The sequence below is a fragment of the Peromyscus leucopus genome, chromosome 3, assembly GCF_004664715.2.
Source record: "Peromyscus leucopus breed LL Stock chromosome 3, UCI_PerLeu_2.1, whole genome shotgun sequence".
Lineage (NCBI taxonomy): Eukaryota > Metazoa > Chordata > Mammalia > Rodentia > Cricetidae > Peromyscus > Peromyscus leucopus.
Genome location: NC_051065.1, coordinates 127,747,786 through 127,760,732, shown reverse-complemented (window position 1 = coordinate 127,760,732; position 12,947 = coordinate 127,747,786). Strand labels below are relative to the sequence as shown.

The window sequence follows — 12,947 nt, the reverse complement described above, 5'->3', positions numbered from 1 at the left end:
TCTTTAAACACCTCTTGAGTTTTGTGCTTTCTCTTTTATATTTCACAGTCTGACATTTCTAGCCAGAGACATCTGGGGGACAAATGCAGACTCTTCTGGAATCAAGGTAGACAAAGATGCTCCAATGCACCATATCACACTCAAGCATGGGCACCCCATACTGAAGCCTGGGTGCCTCAAACTCAGGCCTGCACACCTCACACTCATGCATGGGCACACTGCACAGAGGCCTAGGTTTTAAACAATCGGACATCCTTTTTGTCCCCCAGTAAGCATGAATCAAGTAAGGTTTGCAATATGCAGAACTTGAAGCCTCTTTCTTTCTTTCTTTCTTTCTTTCTTTCTTTCTTTCTTTCTTTCTTTCTTTCTTTCTTTTCCTTTCTTTTCTTTTTTTTCTTTTTTGGTTTTTCAAGACAGGGCTTCTCTGTGTAGTTTTGGTTCCTGTCCTGGATCTCACTCTGTAGACCAGGCTGGCCTTGAACTCACAGAGATCTGCCTGGCTCTGCCTCCTGAGTGCTGGGATTAAAGGCATGCGCCACCACCGCCCGGCACCACTTTCTATTTTTAAAGTATAATGGAGAAGCATTTATGATAAAATGACAAATACCAGAATTAATCCCCTTACTTGTTGCATATAAACTGCCTTTAAACTGGCTATTGGCAGAGACACTGTCTACCCTTCACACCCAAAAGTACAGGTTCCTTGCTTTTGTCTCTGAGCTTGTAAACAACCCAGAAAAGTTTATTTTGTCATTTTTAATGTGTCTATCTATCATGTGGTAAGTGATAATTATAATTGTGATTTAATACCAGGGCAGGAATAAGAATTATTTTAAAAATTATCTACTAAGAAAGATTAATTTCTTCATTTCAATATTTAAGTAATTTTATTTATGTCAAAATAACAATAGCTTTTTGTTATTTTGGTCAGACTTGGGACAAGTTATTGACGTGGATTACTTCTCTCATTCTTTGACCAAATACCTGGCAAACACAACATCAGGGGAGGCTGACCGCGGCTGATGTTTGCGGGCTCATGGTGGGGAACGCGCTCACGCCGTCATGGTGGGGAAGGAAGGCTCAGCCGCGGGAGCAGGGGGCATCTGTCACCTTCATCCACATCAGGGAGCAGAGAAACGAAACAATTTAAGCCTCTCTGGAAATATTGCCACAGACATGCCTAGAGGTGTGTCTCCTACATCACCAAATTCCATCATGTGGGCGATGTGTGTGTGTGTGTGTGTGTGTGTGTGTGTGTGTGTGTGTGGGGGGGGGGGGGGGGGGGTAGTCAGTCACCAAACTGACCCTCTCAGCCTTGATTCATGATTGAAAATTATTTCAAGCTTCTAAGTGTTTGACACGCCGTAAGTTTCCCTAGCCAGATATCCAGTTACTTGGTCACTGTGCTTCGCTGCTAATACAGTGCAAATGGGTACACACAAAGAGACACACAGATGACACACATATGTGTGCACTCACACATGCACACATATATACACACAGACACACTCAAATTCATCCATATTGAGCCTGGAGTTTCCAAGGGAAAGTTCTAGAATCCAAGTCCTGTATTGTGCACATGTGTTTCCAAGGCCTGTCATCCCTCATGTCGTCTGAAGTGGGGAAGGAAACATGGCCCCGTCACTGTGCTATACAGTGCTCTGTCTCAAACTTGAAGTCAGTCCTGCCAACTGAATGCTGTCCTAACCTTGGCCACCCGTGGTTTATAGCTCCTTCTTGATTGTGTCAGAGGGCTCAAGGCCAAGTTCCCATTAGCCATACCGGAGGAAGCGCTTTGGAGAAGGTGGATGGACTCCCGAACAGCACAGGATGCTTCTCTTTTCCTGCCAATACACACTCATTCCAACACACAGCCTGCCTGGGACAGTGCTCCTTGACTGGGTGTTTCTGAGTGCTCTGAATGGCATGTTACAATAAAGGCTTTAGGATCCACTCCCCACCCCCCAAAAAATCTGGCACCTCATGCTTTAGTCTTTAACCAGTTATAGCTTATATACAAAACTGGTTTATTTTTTCCACCTAAGCTAATTATTTTATTTTCCCAGGAATGACTATGTTGTTTAATTACCATGTAATACAGTTTAAACATCCTTCCTGAAGGGCTGTTCACAGTTGTCTGTTTAAAAAGAAGTCAAATGAAAAGACACACTCATAATTTTTGTGCAAATCTTTGCATGTTTTAAATCTGGGGAGCTGTCTATAGACATCATTATAAACTATCTCCCTACTAGAATATATTAAAGAGGACCATGTGGACCCCAGAGTGGAGAAATCAAGTGGACTTTAGGAGGAGGAGAAGGCATAAGGCTTTTGGATTCTCTAGACTCCTCCCACATACAGATCTAGGAAGGGAGGGCCGTCACCATCGCTAACAATGCGTTCTAGTCAGGATAGTTTTGCCTCTGGGAAAGTCAGAGGCAGGCAGGAATCCCCCCTGGGATTCTCAAGTCTGAGCTGTTTGGCTCAGCTCTCTAGAAAACTATTCACTGGCCAGTATGAACAGGCCTTGAGAGATGACTTCCTGTCACAATCATTTCCAGGATGCTTTTAAGGTATACAGTTCTTCTGCATTGCATTCTGGGTATTACCGGTAACTGTTAGTGGAGTTTCAAGCAAGACTTGGAAATAAGCATGCACGCGCGCGCGCGCGCGCACACACACACTTAAAATCTCTGTGGCTGATCATGAAATGCCCCCCTTTGAGTAAGTTCCACCCCCACCATTGGAAAAACAGTCATGTTGGATGCCAGCTTGAGATCGACTTCCATGAAAATACCAAAGCAAACCCCCATGTCAGTTACTTTTCTGATGCTGGGTACCCAAGACCAACAGCAGCTTACAGGAGAAGGGGCTTACGGTTTCAGAGGAGTGTCCACAACGGCAGGGAGGGCATGGCGGCAGGGGCGGGAAGCTGCCTGATCACATTTCCGTCCACACACAGGAAGCAGGTGGGGGCAGAGCGGACAGGAGCAAGGCTGTAAAACCCCGCCCCTCCCCTGTTCTTCCTCCTGCAAGGCTACCTCACCCCTACCACCACCATCTGGTGTCAACTCTGCTGGAAATGCTCACGAGGAGCATGGAGGGATCATTCCAGTAAGCTTTTCTCTTACTGTTTCCCTGCTTCCCGAAATCCATGGTGGAGACCTCAGCTTCTGCTCAGAGACCTCCTCATAGAAAATCCCCACTGTAAGAGAATAACTCTCACCCCCTCGTTCAATGTGTAGTCATTAAATGCTGTGTGGGCATCAGAAACTACTCAGAGTTCTTAAGATACAAGCACACAAGGCCTCTTGCCTCGGGGGGGGGGGGCTGGCATTTTCATCCCCACAGGGGTTTCAACTTATACCTCCTGGCAATATCCAGCCTTGGCCATACCTTGTGGGTCGCATGTTCCAAGGGGACATTTGTTACAACTTTCTCACAACAGGGCCCTGGGATTTGCTGACGCTTGTGTAGAACACGTCTTTTGTTTTTTCTGTATCTGGTCTAGTATTTCGTAGGTGACCCGTAAGTAGCAAATTGAATGCAGACCGGAGGTTGAGGATATAGTTCCGTGGTGGACCATTTACCCAGCATGTACAAAGAAGGTCCTAGCCCCGGGTAAAACCAAAACTATGACAAAAATCTTCTTGTAAACGAAAACAAAACAGCTAGATTTTTTTTTTTTCTCATCCAAGGTGCTGGGTTAACTCTTGCCTCTGGGCAGTGCTTCTTCAGACTGAGTGGACAAGCCACACGAGGAGGCATGCCCAGCGATAAGACCTCTGAAAGCTGACAGGGCGGACGCCTCTTTGGTGCTGTTCACAAGCCAGTGACGCAAGACTCAGTGTGCTTTCGAGTGTGACTGTGGACTTTCAGATCTCCCTCATGAGTTTCTTCACTCTAGACAATCAACGCAGCAGTAATTTGACGGGGCCCGAGAGACAGGTGGCTCAGGGCCTAAGAGCACTCGCTGTCCTTTCAAAAGACCTAGGTTTGGGACCCAGCACCCACATCAGGTGGCTGATAACCAGCTGTAATTGCAGCTCCAGGGTCTGATGCTCTCTTCCATTCTCTGAGGGCAGCTGCACTTAGGTTCACACATCCAATCGCCACACACGTATAGACGTAATTAAAAAAAAAAAAAACCTTTAAAAAAGCGATCTGAACTCTGGTTTGTAGCGTCTGCTCATCACCATGGTATAAGACTGTCAGAGGCGACACCAGTGAAAGCGTGAAAGCTCAGCGTGAGGTAATGTTTCCGTAAATCGCCTCTGAGTAAACATCCAGAGAAAGTACAGCAGCTAGGTCGAGGTAGATGTGGACTATTTATCTCCTCTGCTTAATACAATGTATTTAATTGCAAATTATGCAATTTAAGTTTTTAGCAATGGCTGTGATTGTCAGCTGCTTGCAAAGTATCTGGCAATTACCAGTGGGCTCAGAGCTGTCGGGTCAGGCTGAAGACAGTAGCCACAAGTGACTCCCTCTGCCTCCCTCATCTGTCTGACAGCTGGTGTGCTGACTCTCTTCTCCAGCCTGTCTGGAGCCTCTCCTTCCCTCCTTCCACCACAGGGGAACCCTTCCCCTCCCTTCCACCCGCACCCCGCTGTAACCCCCCACACACACACACACATGCTCTGTCCACCTGGGAGGTGTTGTACTGGCTGGTTTTGTGTGTTAACTTGACACAAGCTAGAGTCATCAGAGGAAGGAGTCTCAGCTGAGGAAATGCTTCCATGAGATCCAGCTGTAAGGCATCTTCTCATTTAATAATCAATGGGGGAGGGCCCAGCCCATGGTGGGTGGTGCCATCCCTGGGCTGCTGGTTCTGGGTTCTGTAAGAAAGCAGGCTGAGCAAGCCAGGACAAGTAAGCCAGTAAGCAGCTCCCTCCATGGCCTCTGCATCAGCTCCTGCCTCCGGGTTCCTGCCCTGTTTGAGTTCCTGTCCTGACTTCCTTCAGTGATGAACAGCAATGCTGAAGTGTAAGCCGAATAAACCCTTTCCTCCCCAAGTTGCTTTCTGGTCATGGTGTTTTGTTGCAGCAATAGAAACCCTAACTAAGACGCATCTACAGCCAATTCTGCACCCATGGCCAGCATGGTCCTGGAAGTGTCTCATGGCTTATCACATAGAATCTTAAGTCTTTCCATGACCCCCAAGGAAACCTCAAGCTCTTACCTAGTAGTCCCACCCCACGCTGAATTGTCCATCTTGGCCATCACTGTCCGTCCCAAGCACTCAGAGCCCTCCGTGCTGGCTGCTCTAACACATCTTCCCTGCAGCAACCAGGGCCCTACCACTGGTTCCCTCCGCCAGGAATGCTCTTCCCCCACAACGTAACAGGACTGGCTCTTTCTCATCATGCAGGGTCCAGCTAAGTATCTCCTCCTCCGAGAATGTTCCCTGACCTTTCTATCTCAGGTAATTCCTACCCACACAGCTCCATCTTCTGCCACATCTCCAGTTTCCTGAACTCAGACAAATTACTCGGCTTCAGGGTATTGTGTGAAAGTAGCTGTGGCCTCTCCCTCACAGGGTTATGAGGATCCACTGCGTTAAGCTATGGAAGCTTTGTCTGCTGCCTGGATCGTACCAAGTACGATATACCCTTAGCTTCTGGGCTTAGCACCAGCTATCCACACCACCTCTGTGGTCATTAAAGTATCCGAACCCTTGTCCCATCTAAAGGTATTTGTCTGTTTCATGTCTCTTCCTTTGGAATTTGGGCTCCTTGGGAACAGTGGCCTTCAACAACTCCTGCGCTGCTGTTCTCACACCCGGGCACGTCACTCTTGTCTCACTGTGACGGACCCATCTGAAAGAAACAGATGAAGGGAGAAGACTTATCTTGGCTCCTAGTTTCAGAGGGTTTTAGCCACAGTGGCAGGGAAGGCACGGCTGCATTCCTGGTGGCTGCATTCCTGGTGGCTGCATTCCTGGTGGCAGAAACATCTGCTACAGAGTCCTTACATCATGCCGGATCAGGAAGCAGAGAGAAATCAGAACCCTGGACCAAGTTAGAATCTTCAAAAGCCCAACTGCAGTGGCTTACTTCCTACTAGACCCTACCCTCTGAAACACTCCATGGCCTTCCCAAATCGCGTCCACAGCTTGAAAACAAATGCCTAAACCATGAACCTGTGGGGGTGTTTCAGAATCAAACCATGACAGCACTTAAATATTTGTGAATGAATGTCTTTCTAAATGAGTGAACACAGAAATTAAGAGTGACCACATCCAAGCCTTGGGTTACTATTAAAAAATAGTATCAACTGGTCCTGTAATCAGCACGATTTGGAGAGCATAGATTTCTACTAGAAAAGGACCTCCTGGACGCCATGCAAAGTAAGCTTCTGTGAGTTCTGGGAACTGGTCCTCCCTGAATGCTCCAGTGATGCCAATCATCAGAAATGGTGGGCTGAACTGAGGTCCAGTCATGGACTCTAAATTGTGAAAACTTACATACTGTTCCCCAAGACGGACAAGCCAGATGCAGAAGAACCAGAACTTGGGGTTCATAGGGCCTTCTGAAAGCAAGAAGTCTGCTGGAGCATTGGTGGGGAGGCTCCGTCTCCAGTGCTCTTGGAGGAGGAACTTGGATGAGCCCCAAGAAGCTTCCAGCATTTGCATCATGGACGGTGGTTTTGTTTCAAGCCCACCTGCCTTGATCTGAGTTGTCTGTCGAGGTGACTGACAGGCCCATTTCCACATTTGGACATTTTTCTTTCAATCCTTACCATGTTGAAAGCTAATGTTTGTTAGGATTTTCTGAAATTCTCCCTGTGCGGACGTAGGAAGCATCCTCACTGTGTAGTGAGCTTTGTGAGGGCAGACTATAGCATCTCCTGCCTGGTGAGGACCCGGCAAGGCCTCAAGCACTGAGTGAAAAGTCACTGATGGAAGGCAGGATGGCCACATTCAGAACAATGTCCGAGAAGACTATGGTGGCTAAGATCATGGAAAGCAGGTGTGGGTGAAGCCGTCCTCCCTGGCACCCCCCCAGTCCTCCCTCGCACCCCCTAGTCCTCCCTGGCACCCCGCAGTCCTCCCTCGCACCCCCTTCCTGGAATACCCCACCCCCACTGATCCCTTTTAAGGGAGCACAGCACAGACTGACTTTGAGATTAGACAAGCATGGCTTTATATCTAGATGGATGATCTTAAGGACAGCCTAAAAAGATCTTCAGGAAGCTACTTAATCTCTATGTATCAGTTTTCTTCCCACCTTACTTTCTTAACTTCCTTCCTTCATTTTAAAGAAGAAGAAGAAAAAAAAAAAAAAAAAACGAAGCAGGATCTTTTGTTGCCCAGGCTGGCCTTGAACTCACTGTGTAGCTGAGATTAGCCTCTCCCTGCTTCTACCTCCTGAGCACTGGGATTACAGGCCGGAACCACCATCCCCAGATTTCTTTGAGTTTTCTAATTTGGAAAATAGAAATAAAAACTGAACTTATGAGTATTAACTGAGATAGCCCCAAACCTGGCATTTCCTATGTGTTCAGCACCTGGGATCTAGAACTGCCTTGGAGAAATACCTCTGGGCATACCTGTGAGGGACTTTTTACACTGGGCTCCTTGAGATGGGAAGGCCCACTCTAAGTGGGAGAGATACCATTCCATGGGCTGGGGTCCTGGGACTGAATGAAAGGAGAAAATGAATTGTCACCATCTATTTTGCTGTTTCCCACCCATGGGTGTGATGTAGCCAGCAGCTTCATGCTCCTGCTGCCGTGACTAACCCGCCATGATGGACTGTAGCCTAAAACTGTGCACAAAGTAAACCCTTCATTCCTTCCTTGCATCCGCCTTCATCTGGTATTTTTGTCACACAAAAGAGAGAAACAGCTAATGCAAATATTCCATTTTTATATAATAAACAAGCAAATTAAGGAACTGGTGTTTGTCTACAGCAGAGTTAATTGGGGTTCATCAGCACAGGGCACATCAGATCATGGGCCAGAGCTGAGGTAGAAGGAAATGGGGTTTGGGCCCAGAGGTTGGGGCACTGTGATGACTGAATGTTGGCAGTGTAACGACAGAAAACAATGCCTGGGACTTAGGACCGGATGGGCTTCTACAGATGAGAAGCTGTCTGGGGACCGAAAGCTGGATCTCCCCCAACCACTGCACAGCTCAATTCTTGATTTCCATCTACTTTCCGGAGAAGGACAAGAAAGAGACCCATGTGCCACTAAAGCATCAGATCAGACAACAGTTTGTATTTGGCTGATCTTAAACACATGACTTGTGTGTCCAGCACATACAGCATGGCCACTGGGTGACATCTACATCTTATGTTGGATAGATCCAATAGTGGAGCTCAGAGAAAGATGAGTTCATAGGTGAAGGGAGACATTTTAAGAAGAAACCATTATGAACGTGGAAAGGAAGGCTGCAGAAGAAAGATGCATATGTTTGAACACAGATGAGCATGGCATCATCTTGTGGGGAAAGAAAGTCAGATCTTCAAGGATATAAAAGTGGGGCTACATTTATCTTTAAATGGTTGTAGCACAAAAGAACTAAAAATACTAACACTTAAGGGAACGTCCTCTGACATCTCCAGAATACACTGGTGACCCTCCAGTGGTTTGCAGTGTGTATTGGCTGGTGACCCTCCAGTGGTTTGCAGTGTGTATGGGCTGTGACCCTCTGATGGTTTTGCAGTGTGTATGGGCTGGTGACCCTCCAGTGTTTTTGCAGTGTGTATGGGCTGTGACCCTCCAGTGGTTTGCAGTGTGTATGGGCTGGTGACCCTCCAGTGTTTTTGCAGTGTGTATGGGCTGTGACCCTCCAGTGGTTTTGTAGTGTGTATGGGCTGGTGACCCTCCAGTGGTTTTGTAGTGTGTATGGGCTGGTGACCCTCCAGTGGTTTTGTAGTGTGTATGGGCTGGTGACCCTCCAGTGGTTTGCAGTGTGTATGGGCTGGTGACCCTCTGATGGTTTTTGCAGTGTGTATGGGCTGGTGACCCTCCAGTGTTTTTGCAGTGTGTATGGGCTGGTGACCCTCTGAAGGTTTTGCAGTGTGTGTGTAGGCGAGTGGAGAGAGTAATTTGGCAGAAAGGGAAAAGTTAATTTGAAAGAGGAAATTTGAGGTTAGAAAAACATGAAGGCGAATCACTCGTGATGAGTATAAAGAAAGTGAGTGAGATTCAACAAGGAACCAGAGAGACTGAGACCAGAGCCAGAAGGTGACCAGAGAGGACACAGAAGCCTTCTGCATGTCCGTCACCCCACCAGCACAGTCCCATGCAGCGGGCAAGTCAGGACTTGCCTGTTTGGACACCTGGGAGGAAGAGTCTGAGGTTTGATCCGAGGCTCTGAGACAAGAGCTCCCATGCTAATTCCTTCAGTCGAGGGCACAGGGGCACCACAGTGGAGATGATGGTGCTGGCCAGTTTTCCCCACTGTGGTGGGCATCATTCCCTGGGCAGGGGTTCCTGAACTCCCTAGACCACGAGAAAGCTACATGAAGCAACAAGCAGGCAGGCGGTGTGGGTGCCTTCCTTTGCCCTTGACTGGACGTGGTCTGCTTGAATCCCTGCCCTCACATCCTCGGATGATGTGCTATAGTCTGGACACGCACATAAGCCAAATAAACCCTCCACTCAGTTGCTTTTCGTCAGAGTATTTTATAGCAGCGACAGAAATGAAGCTAGAAAAATGAAGAAGGCAGAGAAAGGACAGATAGGACATGGAGAGTAAAAAGTTTAGAACTCTTGGCATAGGATAAAGCGCAGGAAGCATCCATAAAAGAGTGAGGCAATCGGCATGTATTGATGACCCGTGTACGATTCAGATACAAGCCTCTCCTTTAATCACGAGAAACCCGAGGCGTAGATGTGAGTTCGGTTTTATACAGATGAGGAAATGGGAGTTCAGAGAAGTCACTGTTAACCACACAGCTAGTAAATACCAGAGCCAGGATTAGAACCACCGCCTGCAGCATTAGAAAGCCCACAACATTTCCATTCACAGAGCAGCTGCCATGGGAGGGAAGCGCTCAGCCTGGGTGTGAGGCAATATAAATGGCATCTCCCTCGAATGGTGGGGCAAACATGCAAATAAATCATGACTAGAAAGATGAAAAAGAGAAATGAGAAAGGGAGGTCCACGGAGTGAGTGGGCCTCGGGTCAAACCACCTGTTTTTCCTCAGGCCCAAAAGGTTACTCTCAAGAGTCTGAGCAATAAAGCCAGTGAGTGGTCCAGCCAGGTACATGGGAACTCTTCTGTGGACAAGGCTGGAGAATCCCTAATCTGTTGCAAGAGATTCCAGGTAGTTGATAGTTAGCTGCAGTGGACAATGGGAAGCGGTAGAGAGGAGCCAAGATGCATTCTGTAAGGATGCCTGGCAGGAAGTATGGTGGCTGTGCAGAGAGCCCAGAGACATGGAGGGTGCAAAAAAACACCCATGCACGCAGCTGGGAGGGTGAATTTATTATCTCTACTTTGCATAGGAGGAAACCGTGGCTCACAGACTTGAAGGACTCACCTGTGGTCGTCCAGGGACCCAGGTTTCAGAACCGTAGCGTACCATGCTGTTTTCGTCTCTCTCTTCTCCTCTCCTCTCCCCTCTCCTCCTCTCCTCTCCTCTTCCCCCTCCTCCCTCCTTCCCTTCTCTCCCCACTTCTCTCCCTTCCTTTCCTGAGTTTCCATGTTTCCCTCTCTTTTCTCCCCCACTCTTCTTTTCTCCTTCCCTCTGCTTTTCTTCCTTTCTCTGGCAGAACTGGAACTCAGTATATAGCTCAGGCTGGCTTTATCATTGAGATAATCCCCCTGCCTGGGACACTTGAGTGTGTACCTCCACATTCTGCTTTATTTTTATCTTAAACAAAATGCATGTCTGGTGGTAAACCTTAGTATCAAAAAATGGGAAATATTTTTGAACAAGGCCTTTCATCCTATTTGAGTGGGGTGGGTTTTTGTTTGTTTTTGTGTTTTTTTTTTTTTATAATTTGTTTGCTCACTTGTTTCTAATAAAAGCAGCCATCCTTTACAGGTGACAGTGGCATTCAGCATAGGCTTGTGTCTTGGGTCATGGTAGTGTGTTCAGGCATAGATTCACACAGAACCTAAGCTGTGCATTGGCTAACTCTAGTACTGTTCAGCTATCTGTCTGTCCTTCCTTTCTTTTTACCACAAGTCTTTTGATTGGCAGCTTTCCAGGATCCAGCAGTCAGTGGGAAATCTTATGATCTGAATGTGAACTGTCCGTGTGTCCAAGTGCTCACTCCAGCTGGCAGAGCTGCTGGGAGAGGCTGGGAGACCTTTAGGAAGTGGGTCATTGGGAGGAACCCTTGAAATCTATAGCCCACTCTCCTTCCTGTTCTGTCCCTGCTTCCTGACCCACCTAGATGGGAGGTGGATCTGACCACCATGCCGTGCTCACCATGATAAGCTGGATCCCTGTAACCATAGCCAGCCTCCCCTTCCTTAAGTTGGTTGAGCCAGATCTTTTTAGCAAAGAGAGAAGAGTAGACATAGAAGGCAGTTCTTAAATGACTGACTTAGTTTCATTCATAAAGCAGACGGGCTGCTGGGCAATGTTTCCGTGCTGACTCTGGAGTCTGGGCTCTATACTGCAGCATTTGTGGGTAATGGAGTGGAGTGGATTAAGTTTGGCCCACCCAGAGTCATCTCTGTGCCCACAAAAATTCACACTGAATGTGCTTATTGCTCCGACCAGTGCCATGGTAATACCCCAAGCTGCTCAGATGACTAATTTAGACTTTTTTAAGGCTGTCTGGGAGAATGCCCACACATCCAGATTTCTGTTTTAGAATGACAGCCAGCTACTAGACACCACAGTCAAGATGACTTAACATCAACACTGGACATCTCTACATACTCCGTGGCTGTGTTTTATACCTCTGCTTCATTCCATAGGGTTAGTGCAAATATTTCTCAATTGTTAGTAAGGTGTTAAGTTGTCCAGACACTGGACGGTGACCCAGTCAGTACAGTGCTTGCTGTGGAAGTGTAGGGCCTGAGTTCAGATCTCCAGCACTTGTTTAAAAAGCCAGATGCAGCAACGGTGCATGCCTTCCACTGGGCGTGTGGAGGCAGGAGGACCCCTGAGGTTTGATGGCTGCCTTGGATAATGTGCAAGCTCTAAGCTCAGCGAGAAAACTTGTTTTAAAAAATAAGGTGGAGAGTGCTAGAGGCAGACACTGAACATCAACCTCTGGCCTCTAATTGGGAATGCCCCCCAAACACATCCATTGGAATACACTATGAACACCACACACACACTCACACACATACACACTCACACATATACACACACCCCCACACACACTTACACACACTTACACACATACACTCACACACACATACACACTCACACACATACACACTCACACACGCACACAAGCATGCATGCACACGGTGGGGGTGTATTAAGTGAATAAGTGGCTCAATTACAGTATGGCCACCTGAATGAATACATGGGACAAAAGTCAATGCCTGGAGGCCCTGGTGGGACAAACTTGTAGTTGTAGCTGTGTGGGAGGCTACGGCAGGAAAATCAAATGTTCAAGCCCTGTCTGAGCTACAGAACGAATTTAAAACCAGCATCAACACCTTAGTGAGACCCTAGCTCAAAAAAAAATTACAAATTTCTTCCTTAGCGTACTAGAATGCCAAGTCCAGTCATATATATTAGTGTCTTTCCCATACCCAAGCTCTTCCTGAATCGATTGTCTGTCTCCTGAGCAGATGGGCAATGTGTTCATTTCTCTTTGAACATAGTTTATCAGAATTGCAAGCTTTCCCTGTAGAAGGAAACTCTGTGATGCTCACTACCCACTCCATGAACTGTGGTAAAGACCTCTTAAAATGGCACGCACACTCCAGATGTGATCCCCAACACCTCCCAGAATTTTTTCAATGAGTACGCTTAACAGATGAGGTATAGACAAAAATGTAGACTATGAGACTTGA

At 47.3% G+C, this 12,947-nt stretch overlaps 1 pseudogene; it reads left to right on the top strand.

The window, feature by feature from the left end:
* Positions 1-12,947, top strand: part of LOC119087727 — a 298,948-nt pseudogene that overhangs the window by 250,430 nt on the left and 35,571 nt on the right.